This window comes from Hyperolius riggenbachi, chromosome 3, assembly GCF_040937935.1.
Source record: "Hyperolius riggenbachi isolate aHypRig1 chromosome 3, aHypRig1.pri, whole genome shotgun sequence".
Taxonomy (NCBI): domain Eukaryota; kingdom Metazoa; phylum Chordata; class Amphibia; order Anura; family Hyperoliidae; genus Hyperolius; species Hyperolius riggenbachi.
In genome coordinates, this window is record NC_090648.1 from 177,965,407 (window position 1) to 177,985,200 (window position 19,794).

Here is a 19,794-nt window from a genome sequence, read left to right on the forward strand (position 1 = left end):
CAGCTGTTTGTGGCGTGGGCAACACCCGTGCCGTAGCAGGTGAGGAATCGCTGCCAGGCTCCACAAGGTTCACCCAGTGCGCGGTAAGGGAGATGTATCGACCCTGGCCGAACGCACTCGTCCAGGTGTCAGTGGTGAGGTGAACCTTGCAGGCAACGGCATTCTTCAAGCTTCGGGTTATTTTGCTGACCACGTGCTCATGCAACTCAGGCACTGCAGAGCGTGCAAAGTGGTAGCGGCTGGGAACCACGTAACGTGGGATGGCCACTGACATCATGCCCTTGAAGCTGTTTGTCTCCACCAATCGATATGGCAGCATTTCGCAGGCCAGAAGCTTGGCTATGCTGGCTGTTACTGCCACGGCCCGGGGGTCATTTGCTGGCAATTTCCTCTTGCGCTCAAACATCTCCGACACAGACAACTGAACCGTAGCGCTGCACACGGAAGGGCTGTTGGTTGTTGTGTTTGAAGAACACTGGGAGACCTCAAGAGCACTACTCCGGAAAGTGACAGTGTCAGCGTCGTCTGATGTTTGTGAATGTTGTGAACCACGCAATGGCTGGGCTACTGCTGCTGCTGAGGCGGGTCTGGTGAACCCAAGGGAGGCAGTGTTGTTTCTGGTACCCTGTCCTGACGCGTTTGCCCAAAGAGTGGGATGTTTGGATAGCATGTGACGGCTCATGCTGGTGGTGGAGAGGTTGTTAATACTTTTCCCCCTGCTCAGGCGGGTCTTGCACACCTTGCAAATCGCCATGGTAACATCCTCAGTGCAGTCTTCAAAGAAAGCCCAGACTTTGGAGCACCTGCCTCCTTGCTGGCGATTTCTGTTTGCTCCTCTTTTGCCTCTCACTTGAACTTCCACGCTTGTGGTGCCTGAAATTGCGCGCCGCCTACCTTGTGGCACAAGGCGAGCTCGTGCAGCAGTGGGTTCTTCAACAGACTCATCTGTGCTGCTGCTACGACGGCGATGTTCTCGTTCACAAACAAAATCTGGGTCTCTGTCCACATTGTCCATACCCTCCTCTTCCATCTCCTCAAACTCGTCATATGTCATTGTGGGCCGCCGCCGTGGAGTAGAGCTCCCCACAACAACCTCTGCGCAGCACACTCCAACGTCGTCTTCCAGATCTTGTCGGCCGACCTCCTGCAATTGCAACCCCTCCTGCCCAAATTGCTCTGGGATTTGGGTTTCCGAGTCCTCTTCGGACTCGCCTTGTATTTCAGTGCGCGGTGCATTTCCCACAGTTAACGGTTGTGAATCCAGGCACAACATTTCTGGCTGTTCCTCCATTGACCTTTGAAAGGTGGAAGTTTGTTGGGCTGGGAATAGCTCCTGCGAATACCCCATTGTGTCCTGAGGTAATTCATCGGACTGGTTATCTGGCAGTTGTGTGCGTGGTGTCGCTGCCGGTTGTGTCAGCTTTGTGCCCACTGGCTCCTTGTAACTGGCTGAGGACTCGGACCTCGTGCGTGATGTGCTGGTGCTGCTTAACCCACTGCTGGACGCTTGAGAGGTCATCCAAGTAATTATCTGGTCCTGTTCTTTTGGATTTGTGAGGGTTGTTGTCCTGGACAACATGGGCGGTATTGAGTGGGTTTTCTTGGGTGCTCCCCTGTGGCCTGTACGTGAACCGTCAGGGGAAACACCTCTTCCCTTGCCCCTCCCTCTTTCACCGGATTTCTTCCTCATTTCACTTATCCTTACAGTACACGCTGACTGGCAGCAGTACAGTGGCAGTACAGAAATGCTATACAGTACCACTATTCCCAGCAGCGACACAGAGCACAATGCTATACAGTGACGGGTGAGCGGTGTACCACTATTCCCAGCAGCGACACAGAGCACAATGCTATACAGTGGCGGGTGAGCGGTGTACCACTATTCCCAGCAGACACAGAACAGTACACAGAATGCTATATAGTGTGGCTGAACGAGCGGTGTACCACTATTCCCAGCAGACACAGAACAGTACACAGAATGCTATATAGTGTGGCTGAACGAGCGGTGTACTACTGTTCCCAGCAGACACAGAACAGTACACAGAATGCTATATAGTGTGGCTGAACGAGCGGTGTACTACTGTTCCCAGCAGACACAGAACAGTACACAGAATGCTATATAGTGTGGCTGAGCGAGCGGTGTACCACTATTCCCAGCAGACACAGAACAGTACACAGAATGCTATATAGTGTGGCTGAACGAGCGTTGTACCACTATTCCCAGCAGACACAGAACAGTACACAGAATGCTATATAGTGTGGCTGAACGAGCGGTGTACCACTATTCCCAGCAGACACAGAACAGTACACAGAATGCTATATAGTGTGGCTGAACGAGCGGTGTACTACTGTTCCCAGCAGACACAGAACAGTACACAGAATGCTATATAGTGTGGCTGAACGAGCGGTGTACTACTGTTCCCAGCAGACACAGAACAGTACACAGAATGCTATATAGTGTGGCTGAACGAGCGGTGTACTACTGTTCCCAGCAGACACAGAACAGTACACAGAATGCTATATAGTGTGGCTGAAAGAGCGGTGTACTACTGTTCCCAGCAGACACAGAACAGTACACAGAATGCTATATAGTGTGGCTGAACGAGCGGTGTACCACTATCCCCAGCAGACACAGAACAGTACACAGAATGCTATATAGTGTGGCTGAACGAGCGGTGTACTACTGTTCCCAGCAGACACAGAACAGTACACAGAATGCTATATAGTGTGGCTGAACGAGCGGTGTACTACTGTTCCCAGCAGACACAGAACAGTACACAGAATGCTATATAGTGTGGCTGAACGAGCGGTGTACTACTGTTCCCAGCAGACACAGAACAGTACACAGAATGCTATATAGTGTGGCTGAACGAGCGGTGTACCACTATTCCCAGCAGACACAGAACAGTACACAGAATGCTATATAGTGTGGCTGAACGAGCGGTGTACTACTGTTCCCAGCAGTGACACACAATGACTGGGGGGGACCCTGGCTAGCGTGGCTGGAGCGCGAACTACCCTGCCTGCCTACCCAAAGCTAAACCCACAGACAAATGGCGGAGATATGACGTGGTTCGGGTATTTATTTACCCGAACCACGTGACCGTTCGGCCAATCAGAGCGCGTTCGGGTCCGAACCACGTGACCCGTTCGGCCAATCACAGCGCTAGCCGAACGTTCGGGGAACGTTCGGCCATGCGCTCTTAGTTCGGCCATGTGGCCGAACGGTTTGGCCGAGCACCGTCAGGTGTTCGGCCGAACTCGAACATCACCCGAACAGGGTGATGTTCTGCAGAACCCGAACAGTGGCGAACACTGTTCGCCCAACACTAGGAGCAGCCAAGAGAAGGAGTTTTTTTTTAATTTCTGCAGAAAATCTTCATGTTATGGATGTTCAAGGCATAAAGCTTTGTCCATACAAGAGCATTTCATTTCTGCTGTACTAGCGATACATTGTCTGACCATATCACAGTTTCCTGTTGACAATGATCAGAGGCATAGTTACATAGTGGCGGACCCCCCGCAGAGATCTGGCAGACGGGCCTCCCCTCAAACTCCCGTCACCCATTTGGTGCGGGCGGAAACTAGTGAGGTCCGCTCCGGTGAGTATGCCGAGTAGCAGCAGAGCATTATATGTTACTTACTCCTGGCGGAGATACAGGTCCTCTTCATTCCCCTTCAGCATGTAAGTGCCACGCAGCCAGCCAATCACTATGCGGCTTCCATCTCTGTCTGATGACATGGGGCAGAAGCCGGATAGTGATTGGCTGGCTGCATGGCACCTGCACACAGGGGCGCCTCTAGCCTTCTTGTCACTCCAGGCAAGAAATCCTGTGGCGCCCCCCCCCCCCCCATAAAAATAAAACAAAAATCATATACATTATAGAACACTTCACACATGATATAAGCCATCAGAGAAGGATAACTATGAAACGGGGCCCTGGGCAAGATAACACTTTGCCCTCCACTGATGGTCACCTGGCTCATTTAGTTAGATTTGGTGGGGGCTAGCAACCACCAGGCCCCTAAACTCTCTCTAGACCCTAGGCAGCTGCCTAAGTTTACCTTGTGGATGATCAGCATTGTATGCCATACAGCACATGCTGCCAGTATGCACCTCAAATAAATACAGCATCCACACTACAAGTTCCAATGTCAGTCACATTGCAAGATTGGATTATCAAGCAAGACATTCTTCCTTTCAGAATAATTTTTCACAAACATTATGAGATATGCAGATATGTTACCACCTGTTAGGGTAAGACTGGAGTGGGTATATCATGACATTGAAGGGCTGATATGGTAAGGTGGTTTAAGGCACAGTGTACACCGAGCGGTTTTAGCAGCGATCCGCCAACCACATCTGTCTGTGAAAACGCTTGGCTAATGTATTTCAATGGGATGATGCACACCAGCGGTTTGAGGTTTTTAGCAAACCGCAAACGTGCCTCCTGCTGCACATTTGCTGTTTGCAGAAGCGATTCTGCCTCAATGTAAAGTATAGGAAAAATGCTAACCGCTCTGAAAAAACGCTAGATCAGAGCAGTTTTCCAGGCGTTTTTGCTACAGAAGCTGTTCAGTAACAGCTTTTACTGTAACAAGATTTGTAATCTGCTTCACATAAACGCTCAGCATGTTTAGAAAATGTCTCTAAACATGCCTAGAATCGCTCTGAAATCTGCTCCAAAAACCGCTAGCGTTTTGAGGATCTGCTAGCGGTATTGGTGTGCACTGGGCCTAATGGTTTGATTCATAATCCATTCTGGAGATAAGCACAGTGTGTTTGTAGTGTAAGTGATACAAGAGAAGAGAAGTAGAATGGAGGGAGGGAGGGTAGTAGAGGGTCAGAATTGATGACATGGATGAGCAGATATCTATGAGTAGAATAGAGGCTCAGTGGGTAGCACTACTGCATTTTAGTGCTGAGTCCTAGGCAGGGCCGGATTTACCATAAGGCACTGTAGGCACGTGCCTACAGGCGCCTTATTGGTCAGAGGCGGCTCCCCAAATGTCCCCATATGTCTGGGAAAGTGGGGAGAGCAATGTGACTCATCCCTGCCCCAGTCCGTTCACTCTCCCGCCCGCTCGCTCTCACGTCCGCCCGCCTGCCTGCTCTCCCGCGTGCTCTGTCATCGAGTCTCCTTAAAGCCACATGGGAGTGCGATGTGACTCATCCCTGGCCCGCTCGCTCACCAGCCCACTCTGCATGCGATGGGGACCTTAGTAGCTGCAGCCGCCCGAATATCCACCGCGGTAGCAGAGGTGCACTTCACTTGGCACTGCAGTGCCCTGCAGAGCGTGTGTGGGCATGGGGCGGTAGAGCGCACGCTGGCCGGTGGCCGCTCGTGCAAATAATTACCTGCTAACGCCCGCCGGGAATCATGGGCATGGGGAGGGGGGAAGCCTGCGCTGGCCGCTTGGGTAATAGCTTCTCTGCTGCCGGAAACCATCTGTGTGGGGGAGCAGCTGCCTTCATGCTGGGCTCAGCAGGCTACATCCATCCTTTTGGAGCTGCAGCCCCAGCCGGAAAGAAAGTTTGTGACAGGACACCTGGAACACAAGTTTGTGACAAAGTATGTTTCTCCTCGCTATCTGCTTGAATGGGTGTGCATGCCTCTGTGTGTGCGTGCGTGCATGTGTTTTTCTGTGTGTCTTTGTGTGTGTGTGTGTGTGTGTGTGTGTGTGTGTGTGTGTGTGTGTGTGTGTGTGTGTGTGTGTGTGTGTCTGCCTGTGTGTGCATGTGTGTGCTTGTGTCTGTGTGTGCATGTGTTTTTTTGTGTGTGTGTGTGTGTGTGTGTCTTTTCTGTATGCATGTGTGTCTGCATGTGTTTTTCTGTGTTCATGTGTGTATATGTGTCTGCCTGTGTTTTTCTGTGTGTCTGTATGCGTGCGAGTGTGCATGTGTGTCTGTGTGCGTGCCTGTGTTTTTTTGTGTGTGCATGTGTGCCTGGCCGCATCATGCCTGGGTATTGCCTAGGCCAGGGGCTACTTTGTGCCCTAAGAGAGTAAGGGGGGGCCGAAGGAGGTAGGCTTTATGGGGCGTTCTTGCCTAGGGTATTTGGGTTTGTACAGGGGGGCACTGGCGCGCAAAAGACGGGTACAGCTACCTGCTCGAGCATGACTTTACAGGCAAACGCTGGTAAGTCCCTGTGCACCTCTTGCTCAATCCCTTCTGTGTGTCCTGTTTGGCTATATTAAAGCCTGTGTCACTTGTATTTGCTGCTGTATGGCTATCGGTCTCATATGCAAATAAAAACGAAACAGGCTTCAATAAAGAGGGCACTCACAGCAGGGATAAAGCAAGAGGTACACGAGATGTTGCCTGTATACTTGCGCTCATGACAGACATCTGGGCCAGTATTTTGTGCGCCACCCTGTACTTTAACAGGCAGGGGAGGGGGTTGCTGCCTAGGCCACAGTAAAGCTTTATAAGGGGCAGGTATCATCTAGGCCCCAGGCAGACAACAGCATAACCATAGCCTCCACTAGTTTAGTGACTGCAGAGGGGCCTAGGGACTAAGAGGGCCCACCTCTCTCCCCATCCAGTGGAGAATAAATACCAACTTCAGTTCTGGGTCCACTTGTCTCTTTTACTGCCGCCATTCATGCTGCTGCATTCCTCCATCAGGGTTTGAAATGCATGTCATGTGTAGTGTTGGGCCGAACAGTTCGCCTGGCGAACCTCTCTGGGCCTCTTACTACTTCCGGGTCGCAATGACCCGGAGTAGTACGCCTGCGCTGCCCGGCGGAGCGCGTCCTAGATCGCGCTCCTGTTGCCGGGCACTCTCTGCGCATGAGCGTGACGTCACTCATGACGTTACGCACATGCGCAGAGAGTGCCCGGCAACAGGAGCGCGATCTAGGACGCGCTCCGCCGGGCAGCGCAGGCGTACTACTCCGGGTCATTGCGGGCCCCGGAAGTAGTAAGAGGCCCATGGATTTAGAGATTTAGAGATGTTCGCCGGCGAACGGTTCGGGAAACCGTTCGCCACATCTCTAGTCATGTGACATCGGGAGCCTATGTAGAAACATTACTGCCTGCTGAATGGCTGCAGTGAATAGGAGACTAGAGTACTTGGACTTTCAGTAGGTAATTGTGCTCCGCCACTCTGCTGTTTTTTATGGGATGGAAGAGGTGACACCCACATTAACCCCCCCATCCCCTCCATTCCACCGTAGTGTCCAGGCAGGGGCGCCGCCAGGCACCAAGCAGCCGCTTGGGGACTCATGTATTTAGGGGCCTCTGAGGCTCTGTGACGTCGTTGTGGCGTCACACTGTTGTCCGCACTGGGCTGGCCGCGGCGTCTAATAGACGCAGTTCATGGCCCGCAGCCCAGCTCCAACCTGCATAGTCTTCCGGCAGGCAGAGCAGGGCTACGGGAAGATGGCGTCCGAAGCCCTGTACTGGAGACTATTTGTCTTCAGTACAGGGCTTCGGGCGCCATCTTCCCGTAGCCCTGCTATTCCATTAAGCGCGGGAGACTGCAGGAAGATCGTCCAGGGAGCTGCACACCAGAGGCAGGCCTGGTGAGGGGACTTCTGTCAGGTGAGTAAATTCTTTTTTTTTGCAGCTGAAATGTTGCCCACATTGCGCTTGTTTTCTGCTGAAATGTTGCCCACATTGCGTTTGTTTTCTGCTGAAATGTTGCCCACATTGCGTTTGTTTTCTGCTGAAATGTTGCCCACATTGCGTTTGTTTTCTGCTGAAATGTTGCCCACATTGCGTTTGTTTTCTGCTGAAATGTTGCCCACATTGCGTTTGTTTTCTGCTGAAATGTTGCCCACATTGTGTTTGTTTTCTGCTGAAATGTTGCCCACATTGTGTTTTTTTTCTGCTGAAATGTTGCCCACATTGTGTTTTTCTGCTGAAATGTTGCCCACATTGTGTTTATTTTCTGGTGTCTGGGGTAACTGTTGCTGCATTTATTATTTAATGGTCATAGTTGGCTATATTTGCTGCTTTGGGGTTACGGTTATGCTTCGCCCATACAATGTCATGGCCACGCCCATTTTTCAGCGCGGCGCGCCCCTCCTCCCGCTCCACCCACATGTCATGGCCATGCCCATTTTCTGCAGAATAGCCACGTCCATAGGGCCACTTCCTGCAGTCCGCTTGGGGCCACAAAAAAACTTAGCTGCACCCCTGTGTCCGGGGATTAAATTGTATACTGACCATGCAGGGTAAAGGGGACAGCAACCACCAACTAATTGCTAATTGTGTACCCACTATTTATCTGTCACCTGCTGCTTTCCAAATTGTTATTACCTGCTTAGCACTAAATCTACCATTAACTGTCTGCTTGTTGTTGGTAATGTTGGCCTATATTTGGTACATTTTGTGTGTCATTAATAATATCTGCATATTGTTGGTATTCTTGTCTTTGGCAATATCTGCATTACCTTGTGTGGTTTTATTCATAAAGGATGGGGGAGTGGTTGGGGGCGTGGTCTGTGCAGAGGGGCGGAGTTTAGGGCGCTAGATTTTCTGTGCCTATAGGCTCCTGAGCTGTAAATCCGGCCCTGGTCCTAGGCTTGAACATTGGCCAGGGCAAAATCTGCATGGAGTTTCTGTCTTCAGACACTTCAGACATTTCCTGCATCCTAAAAAACATACCAATAAGTCAACTGGTTTACCCCAAAACAATCCTATATTGAAAATATTAGACTATAACTGTGGTAGGGATTAGATTGTGAGCTCCTCTGAGGACAGTCAGTGACATGACTCTGTAAAGTGCTGCAGGAGATGTCAGTGCTATATAAATACATAATAATAATATGGTAGGACATTATTCTATAACTACGGTAGGGTTAGATTGTGAGCTACTCTGAGGACAGTCAGTGACATGACTCTGTAATGTGCTGCAGAAGATGTCAATGCTATATAAATACATAATAATAATATGGTAGGACATTAGACTATGACTATGGTTGGATTAGATTGTGAGCTACTCTGAGGACAGTCAGTGACATGACTATGTACTCTGTAAAGTGCTGCAGAATGTCAGTGCTATATGAATACATAATAATAATATGGTAGGACATTACAGTTTGACTATAGTAGGGATTAAATTGTAAGCTCCAGTGAGCAGTCAGTGACATGACTATGTACTCTGTAAAGTGCTGAAGATGTCAGTGCTACATAAATACACAATAATAGTTCCAAATGCTACTGGCTCCTCTGAAGAGTGCTCAGACTAGTGTACATAGTTGTGCACATTGTTCCCCAAGTAGCAGTTGTTTGGTCAGAGAGACAGTGGGAGAGGGAGCATGAGCAGAGGGTGAGGGCGAGCAAAGTTAAGCTCCACACTCACCACAGTGACTGCAACAACACAGGAAGATGGATCCAGCGAGGTGTCCCCTCATGACAAGCGTCCAGCGATTCATCTTCCTGCCAGCGGGTATGCGAGATGTCACGTGACATTACAGGACGGGCGCGAACGAGAAGTCAAGCGACCGCAGTACTTTACGGGGTGTCGTCAAGGATCTTAAAGATCCGGTCCTCAGTGACGGTCACTTTTCACCACACAACGCTAAGGGATGTCACGACATCGTGTAAATGACTACTTGTCGCTCAAAAAAAAAATAATTAATGGACATCGGGAAAATCGTTGGAAAAATCGTGAGGTGGGTACATAGCATTAGAGAGAGGGCAAACAGACAGCATTAATGGAAATACATTATTATGCCATCTTCAATTATAAGTAGTGATGGATGTAATGGAAGCAGGAAATTTGGGCGCATGAGGCAGGTGGACAAAAAGGGCGCCGCCATTCACTCCCATAATAAATATCGTTTAATCGGCGCCCAACAGGAAAAAAGGGCGCCGGAGAAAAATAACGTTTTAAAAGCGGCGCCCGGAGACTTTTAATGTTTTATAACTGTTTCTCATGATTACACATTATTTAATGATTTATAATTTTTTAAACATTATTTTTAAACGAAAAACAGTACAATATTTTTTTAAAACATTACTTTTAAACGAAAAACCGTACTTACATTTTTTTTCTTTTTCACATTTTTAAACGAAAAACCGCACCATATTTTTTTAAAACGTTATTAATGCTTATCACAGGGGGGTCTTAGGTTTAGGCACCACCAGGGGGGTCTTAGGTTTAGGCACCAACAGAGGGGTCTTAGGTTTAGGCACCAACAGGGGGGTCTTAGGTTTAGGCACCAACAGGGGGGTCTTAGGGTTAGGCACCAACAGGGGGGTCTTAGGGTTAGGCACCAACAGGGGGGTCTTAGGTTTAGGCACCAACAGGGGGGTCTTAGGTTTAGGCACCAACAGGGGGGTCTTAGGTTTAGGCACCAAGAGGGTGGTCTTAGGTTTAGGCACCAACAGGGGGGTCTTAGGGTTAGGCACCACCAGGGGGGTCTTAGGGTTAGGCACCAACAGGGGGGTCTTAGGTTTAGGCACCAACAGGGGGGTCTTAGGGTTAGGCACCAACAGGGGGGTCTAGGGGTTAGGGATAGGTACAGGGAGGGTTCTGTGTGAGAGTAGGGTTAGGTATAGCTTTAGTAAAATTCTTATTAATGTTTTATAAAACGTTATTATAAATTTCAATTTTTAAACAGGGAAGATTAACGTTTTTAAAATTGCCGATTTTATACACATTATTTAATGATTTATAACTTTATAAAACATTATTTTTAAACGAAATATAACACAAATTTTTTTTAAACGTTATTCATGATTATCTTTTAAAACCCTGCGCCCTTTTTTCCCGGCGCCCTTTTTTAACGTACGCGGATGTAATTACACACATTGCTTACATGTCCATTATCATTGTTTGAGCTTTAGATGCTGCCCTCCTATTCACTCTCTCACAATGAAAGACAAAACCTGCAACCCCCACTGTGTCCATTACACACTTCACACACTGTCCTTGGGAACTCAGGGAGAAGTGCAGGCTGTGTGTGTCCCAGTCAGAGGGAGAGAGCATCAGATGATCCTACCGCTCCATAGCTAGTCATGGCTGGAGAGCGTCCTGACATCTAGACATGCAGGACATTCTAGCAGAGCACACAGGCTGTCTGCAGAGTTTACTGTTTGTTTGTTTGTCTTGCTCGCTCTGCAGACTCAGTAACATTTGGGGGTAGGGCGCTGTCACCTCTGTACGCTGAATAGTGAGGGACTGTCTCCAATCTTTCTATGAATCCTTATTAGATGCATTCCTAAAAACACTTGTGAGAGTAGAACAGAGTAACTAACCAGGCAGCTCAGGGTGACCCAAACTACTAGGAATGTATAGGGGGATAAAAGGAACCAAAAAGCCCTCCTACTAAAAAAGCAAAGCTAGGTGTAATTGCCTTCTTAAAACAGAGAGTAGAAAACTTTCTCTACATACCCTTAAACGGCAGTCAGTCACTCAGGCTCAGAAAGGTGGGGGCAGAGAACAGTTATAAACCAGACACCTTCTTCTTAGGGAGTATCTATAAATCTGAACTCTGAATGATTCTTTATCCCTGACTTAGCAGAATGCTATTTGTGAAAAGAGCAGAGTATCCAAGCAGCGCAGGGTGACCCAAGCTACTAGGAATGTATAGGGAGATAAAAGTTACCAAAATGCCCTCTTACTAAAAAAGCAAAGCTTGGTGTAATTTGCCTTCTTAAAACAGAAGGAAATCTATTTCTCTCCAGTCCCTTACAACGGTCTTTCAGGACAGGAATTTTTATTTCCCCTTGGACTGACAGTAATTTATTGCGCCTTCCCCATCAAAGCCCGCTCCAAGCCACTGCCTGGGTGGTCAGTAGGTTAAGGCGCCCCTGCCTGCACACCAAAGGGCAGTGAAGAGGACCTGTATCGCCGGCAGGAGCAGTTAGCATATAATGCTCTGCTGTCGCTCTGCATACCCACAGGACTGGGCCCCCCAAGTTTCTGGGCCTACCCGCGATGATGGGGGTCAATTGTTACACCCGTAGCAATGATGCATTTGATTATCAGTTCAATGAAGGATGTTCACAACTTCCTATTTAAGACATCTCAATGTAATGCATGGATTTTAGTAAATATTGCTATGTCTTTTCTGAGGTTCTCATCTTATAAAATATATTAATAAACTATATTTTATTAGATAGTACAAAGACATCTTAACATACAACAGTGCCAGATGGGAGTGTCAGTGTGCTGTAACTACTTTATCAGTCTCAGGTTTACAACACAGAATCAACACTTCCTGCCTGGCCTGTGCAGCTTAAAGGACCACTATGTCAAAAAAATAGAAAAGGTAAAATACACGTGTTCATCATAGGGTTAATAGTTAGCTGCATATTATTACGCTGTATGCTGTACTTATGTGCATTATGTCCTTGTCTACCATTTAAAACTGACTGGCTGGTTCTCCAATACATCTCCCTCATAGAGTGAGATTGCACATGCACTTCACTGAATCATTACTATACGTGTATACCAGTCCCCTGAGGCCTTTGTATGTTACTTACTTGCTGTGTGAACATCTGCTGTCTGATGGTCCTATACTTGCTTTTTTATTGCTGTAACCATGTATGCAATTAGCCTCATTTGTACCCTTGATATCTTTGATTTAAATACATTTTGAGCAAACTTGACAACGTTGTGAATTTAATTTATTTTTGAAGTAAATATGACAACCTATTAATTATATGTGTATAGTTCAATTTGAATGATAGTGTGAATATAAGTAAGGTACTGTAACAATTTTTTTTTTATTTTACACTTAGTTGTTATTGATGATGGGACAGAAATATTTACTGTACAAATCACTTTTTACTGACAGTATAAACATATCGTTTAAATTGCAGGAGGGACCTAGGGCAGGTGAATACAGGGTGGAGAGAGGTTGCATGAGCGCCCTTCTCCACCAAATATCGCATTCGATATTGCAAACACACTGGAATCGCAATTTTCTGCATTTATATTAAGTGCATTTTTTACCACAATTTTTGTCAGTCAGTGAAAAAGCTAATAGGGGCAAAAGCACAAAAAATTCACCATGGAGCGCTTTCCCAAATCACACCAAATCAAATTGCACCGAAATGGGGCACCGATATTAACATGATAATCACGGTGCCCTTGCGATCTGCAAAATGCGCACAGGAAGAGGGAAAGGCCCCTAAAATCCAACTATAAGCTGCAGAAACATTTCCACTGAAATAGCAAGTCTTCCTGATGCTACATGATTATATATCCAGTATTCTAGTTCTTTCATTTGCTCATAGGTACACCGGAATAGTAATTACAAAAATGATTTTTGTTTTCAGCAGCATTGATATTCTTGATATTCTTGATATTCTTGAATGGCTTCAATTACATCTCAATCTCCCTTGTTTACTCTGTACTTCAGGAAAAGAAGCAGAGATGAGAGCGGAGGAATCTGGCTATTTGCATGCTAGCGGTAGCACAATGATTACATTGCCTGACAAGGAAACATAAATCCGTTTACACATTTTGAAAATGAAGGAATGTAGCCCTGTAATGCTCAGAGGAAATTATGGTTCTCATAAAAAGCTGCCTATGCACTCAAATTGTCACTAGTGCTTTTCGGAAGTCAACCAGGAATCAATTTTGTATGGGATAACTCTAGTGAGCAGGATGATTCATTACATACAGAAGATATTCTACACGCATAATGAAAAACAAGCATGGGTAATATGACAATACTGGACTGAAAGTAAAACTACACAAAATGCAGTCTCCTTGTCATGAATATTGCCTGTGCATTCCTGGTGGTGGCAGCATTTGTGAAATGTTATGTGAATTTCTGCTGTCCACTAGCAAATGTCCTGCTTTTCTTTTGGTATTGTGCAGTACTTAGGCCCACTTGCTGGTGGACCGCTGAACTTTCTGAGTGGTCATATGACCAACAAATAGGCCATTTAAAGGGAACCAAGCACTACTTTTTCCCCATGGTTTCTAATAGCTATAGGAGCTGCCATGTTCCCCCTCCCCTTCTAGCTGCTCATTATTTATCCAGATAGCATCTGTGACTTCTGTAAACTCTTTGAAGTACAGTGTTTTATATATCCCCCCCCCCCTACTGATGAAAGCTTTTTTGCATGCTAATCTGAGCAATTAAATAATTACATCAGTCCTTATCTGCCTGAAACTTCTGCAGTCGGGCAGGCCATGGAAGTAGGGTAATGAACCCTTCTGCTAAACTTTTAAATGTAAAAAGAAGAGTTAATTTTGAATTTTTTGTATTAATGAGCCCCATTGTTGGCAAACATATTTAATGTGCAATTGAGATGGCCTGGGTGCTAAAAATTGTGATCTGTTCACTTTAAGGTCTGCTTTTGGCATCAAGAGACTACTAGTTCATTGTTACTTGCAACCTTGTGAATCTCATTATTGGTTCTGTATCCCTTGCTCCCTGCTCTTGTTCTCCTGTCTCCCTTGTTTTCACGATGACCATGGCACAGCACATGATGGAGAGGCTTCTGAAAGGCGGGGTGAGGAGGGGAAGAATGGGCATGGTCATTTCTGTTATTTACACATGATAGCTTCTCACCTGACATGGTCCCAAAAAGCTGCCTTGGCCAAGTTCAATCTAGCTTGTATTCGAGGCTCTGTACCCACTCCTTCACCTAGCTCCTTGAAATGTTAATTCGGTTGTTCTTCTAATGTTGAAGAAATCATCCCTCTACTCCTTCTGTACTCTTAATTACTATTCCATTTCTCTTCTTCCATATGCATCCAAACTACCTAACTAACATTTCTTAAAGAGACACTGAGGGCAAAAAAAAAAAATAATATAATGAATTATATGTGTAGTACGGATAATTACTAGAACATTAGTAGCAAAGAAACTATTCTCATATTTTTATTTTCAGTTATATAGTTTTTTTTCTTTAAACATTGCATAATTCTCTAATATTTGCAGTTCACACACTACTCAGCATTCAAAATTATTTTACAGAGCAGGCTGGTGAACTTTTGAACTGTTCTCTGCAGGAAAAAACACAATACAGTGCCATACACATGAGATAACAAGCTTCAGAAGACAGAGCTCTCTGAGACTTTGAAAGTTGTGGAGCTCAATGGCTCTTTTGCATAGATAACAACTGGTGTTTCTTAACTCTTCCTGTACTGGAAACAATATTAGACTTATATCTCTGCTCCTAATGTTTTATTTCTTAGCTGTACCACACTTGCAAATCATTATATCATAATTTTTTTTATTTCGCTTCAGTGTCTCTTTAACTCCAACCTGCCACTTGACCTCATTTAGTCTGTCTTTTGATGCGCATGCAGGGCTCTCACACATCACAAGGCATTTCTTTTCGCCTCCTTCTCTGGCTTTGCTTTTGTCATTTTTTATCTTACTTATAAGTACTGGTTACACTGCCTTCTCTTAGTTTGCTTCTTATTCATTCCACCACCAGTTGCAATTTTTTTAATTGGATTGATTATGTAGCACAATCTCAGCTGATCATCCCACAGTAAGAGAAAAAAAACAATGTTTTAAGTTTTTGTGCTTAATCTATACAGTAACTTATGGAATACAGAAAGCCAGGCAATGTGTCCTCGGAGTAAGAGATCTTGAAGGATACACGAGGTGACTTATGACATGAGGAGATGTGTATGTACAGTGACAAGCACACAAATACAGGTCCTTCTCAAAAAATTAGCATATTGTGATAAAGTTCATTATTTTCTGTAATGTACTGATAAACATTAGACTTTCATATATTTTAGATTCATTACACACAACTGAAGTAGTTCAAGCCTTTTATTGTTTTAATATTGATGATTTTGGCATACGAGCTATTAACCTAATCACCTGAATCAACTAATTAACTCTAAACACCTGCAAAAGATTCCTGAGGCTTTTAAAAACTCCCAGCCTGGTTCATTACTCAAAACCGCAATCATGGGTAAGACTGCCGACCTTATTTATTTCTATAGTAGTGCGATCACTCCCTCCAGAATCACAATGCCATCCCCAGGCTGTGCTGCAAGAAAACACCTTAAAGATAAAGAAAACACATATAGTGCAACCTGTTTCAATCTGATTTTATCACCCTGAAGTGGCAGACACTCATCAAAAACCGGGATGTGACAACATGGAAGGGGTCCTCCACCTGCGGGCTCAGGCGCTCCCCCCCCCCCCTTTGTGTCCCTGCTCACCAGATTTATGCTTGACCCAGCGTATAGATTCTGCCACCAGGGCACTTCCGCATGGACTTATCTGTAAGCAAACTACGAAGAGCGGACTATGTGTAAAACCACTTTTAATACTTAGATTAAAATCAAGTAATGCCCGTACATGTTAAAAAACAAACATAGCATTGTATATCACCATCCCTCTGGTCGGGCAGGATTTCAACATCTCGCGTCTCCTATGCCTCTAGACCACCTCATGGACTCAGCTTCCGTGTCCTGTAGCTCCGCCCTACCGGTTTCGTCACATCACATGACTCATCACCTCTGAGCCCGCAGGTGGTGGACCCCTTCCATGTTGTCACATCCCGGTTTTTGATGAGTGTCTGTCACTTCAGGGTGATAAAATCAGATTGAAACAGGTTGCACTATATGTGTTTTCTTTGTCTTTAAGGTGTTTTCTTGCAGCACAGCCTGGGGATGGCATTGTGATTCTGGAGGGAGTGATCACACTACTATAGAAATAAAGTGGATTTGTACAGATTGGTAACTGGAAAGTGGAGTGATCCACCATAATAGGACATTGTAGTTTTCATATGAGTGTAACCTTAACACGAAAGGGTAAGTGCAGCATTATAAACTAGACATTTGAGTAAAGACTGCCGACCTGACTGCTGTCCAGAAGGCAATTATTGACACCCTCAAGCAAGAGGGTAAGACCCAGAAAGAAATTTCTGAACGAATAGGCTGTTCCCAGAGTGCTGTATCAAGGCACCTCAGTGGGAAGTCTGTGGGAAGGAAAAAGTGTGACAGAGAACGCTGCACAATGAGAAGAGGTGACCGGACCCTGAGGAAGATTGTGGAGAAGGACAGATTCCAGACCTTGGGGGACCTGCGGAAGCAGTGGACTGAGTCTGGAGTAGAAACATCCAGAGCCACCGTGTACAGGCGTGTGCAGGAAATGGGCTACAGGTGCTGCATTACCCAGGTCAAGCCACTTTTGAACCAGAAACAGCGGCAGAAGTGCCTGACCTGGGCTACAGAGAGGCAACACTGGACTGTACTTTTTTCGGATGAAAGCAACTTTTGCATGTCATTCAGAAATCAAGGTGCCAGAGTCTGGAGGAAGACTGGGGAGAGGGAAATGCCAAAATGCCTGAAGTCCAGTGTCAAGTACCCACAGTCAGTGATGGTCTGGGGTGCCATGTCAGTTGCTGGTGTTGGTCCACTGTGTTTTATCAAGGGCAAGGGCAATGCAGCTAGCTATCAGGAGATTTTGGAGCACTTCATGCTTCCATCTGCTGAAAAGCTTTATGGAGATGAAGATTTCATTTTTCAGCACGACCTGGCACCTGTTTACAGTGCCAAAACCACTGGTAAATGGTTTACTGACCATGGTATTACTGTGCTCAATTGGTCTGCCAACTCTCCTGACCTGAACCCCATAGAGAATCTGTGGGATATTGTGAAGAGAAAGTTGAGAGACGCAAGACCCAACACTCTGGATGAGCTTAAGGCCGCTATCGAAGCATCCTGGGCCTCTATAACACCTGAGCAGTGCCACAGGCTGATTGCCTCCATGCCGCATTGAAGCAGTCATTTCTGCAAAAGGATTCCCGACCAAGTATTGAGTGCATAACTGAACATAATTATTTGAAGGTTGACTTTTTTTTGTTTTAAAAACACTTTTCTTTTATTGGTCGGATGAAATATGCTAATTTTTTGAGATAGGAATTTTGGGTTTTCATGAGCTGTATGCCAAAATCATCAATAAGAAAAACAATAAAAGGCTTCAACTTCTTCAGTTGTGTGTAATGAATGTAAAATATATGAAAGTCTAATGTTCATCAGTACATTACAGAAAATAATGAACTTTATCACAATATGCTAATTTTTTTAGAAGGACCTGTAATCATGCTGTGTTCCTTTATTTTTCTTTCTCTGCCTGCAAAATGCACAAACAGGATAAAAAGGTGCCCAAAGGATAATAAAATGAATTAAAAGCTATAAAATGAACAAGGTTTGAGGTGGCTTACCTCAATGAAGACAAATTCATATATAAATGAATAGACTTTATAAAAAGTATCAATGAATAAACTTTAATAGCACTGGCAATGTGTTTTGTGGGTCTCCTCGACTTCCTCAGGCTAAATCAAGTGCCACGCTATGTTCAGAACCAGGGATAGAAGGCGCTCCCTTTGTAAGTACCCTGCATATACTATTTATTATTTCATCTGTTGAGTGTGATGTGCTGCACCATTTGGGCTCTCTTTGTCTCTGTTTGTTTTTTTCGTTTAGGGTGAAAACCTTCCCCCCCCCCCGCCCCTTTTATCTCTGCCTGAAAAAGTTAAAGATCAGGTATAAAAGTGACAGTTTCTGTCCGGGTCAGGACCAGGTTGGACTATAGTGTAACCCTCACTGCTAAGGAATTACAGCCATAAAATACTTTCCCGGCACAAAATGGCTTCTGAGCGCAGGAAAGAGATAAATAGGTCAGCAGTCATTAGATTTTAGCTCTGGGATACTTCAATGCATGTTTCATTGAGCAGATATAATGAAACAGTAACAACTTAAAAAGTAAATGTAAAAATAAAATAAAACTGTGGGATATCTAAAAAAAAGTTATTTTTTAGTAGGAAAATAGATACAATTGTTTATCTTATCAGTTTATTTTCACCTTGTGTTTTGTTTAACCAGTTCGGCCTATCTGGACGAGCTTCCTCATCCAGATAGGCACTGCTGCTTCTGCTGCATGGTGCGCGCGATTGGGCGCGCTCCCGCCGCCCGCCGCTAGTCCCCTGATCAGTGAATGGGAATGTAATTCCCATTCACCAATCTAATTTCCCCGCAGAAAAACCGACGCTTTCTAGTGAGAGAGCGCGGTATTTCTGCCCCCCAGGAAACTTCTCCGTGTTCTTTAGTTCCTGGATGCGAGATTGTTCGCATTCAGGACTTTTTTTTACTGTGGCCATCTTGTGGCCAAATAGTAAACTGCACCCACATACATTTTTAATAAAACAATTCTATTATTTTACATTTAAAATTAGGAGTTTCCCTCCCACACCAAAAATTACCCACATACATATTTTATTAAAAAAAAAAACAAAAAAAAACAACAACATACATAAATAGTCACCCAAGGGTCTGAAGTTTTAAAATATGCATGTCAAGAGAGTATTTTATTATATTATTTAAAATTATAAGCTTATAAATAGTGATGGACGCAAATTGAAAAAATGCACCTTTATTTCTAAATGAAATATCGGCACCATAAATTGTGATAGGGATATCGTTTAAATGGTGTAATAACCGGGACAGATGGGCAAATAAAATGCATGAGTTTTAATTACGGTAGCTTATATTAATTTCAAACTATAATGGCCAAAAACTGAGAAATAATTATTTTTTTTTCATTTCTTTCTTAATCTTCCTGTTAAGATGGATTTAGAAAAAAATAATTCTTAGCAAAATGTACTACCCAAAGAAAGCCTAATTAGTGGCGGAAAAAACAAGATATAGATCAATTCATTGTGATAAGTAGCAATAAAGTTATAGGCGAATGAATGGGAGGTGAACGTTGCTCGGATGCATGAGATTTTCGGCACTGCGGTGCTGAACCGGTTAAATTAACACTCCTGAAAAATACGAATATTGTATTCCTAACGTTCAGTTTCTCATTTCAGTTCCAACTGGCTGGATACATCTTGCTCCTGTC

The 19,794-nt window shown here is 45.1% G+C and overlaps 1 protein-coding gene across 4 annotated transcripts in view; it reads right to left on the reverse strand.

Annotated features, from left to right (window-relative positions):
* Positions 1–19,794, reverse strand: part of ADAMTSL3 (ADAMTS like 3) — a 697,881-nt gene that overhangs the window by 271,355 nt on the left and 406,732 nt on the right. The gene's annotated exons all lie outside the window — the stretch shown is intronic.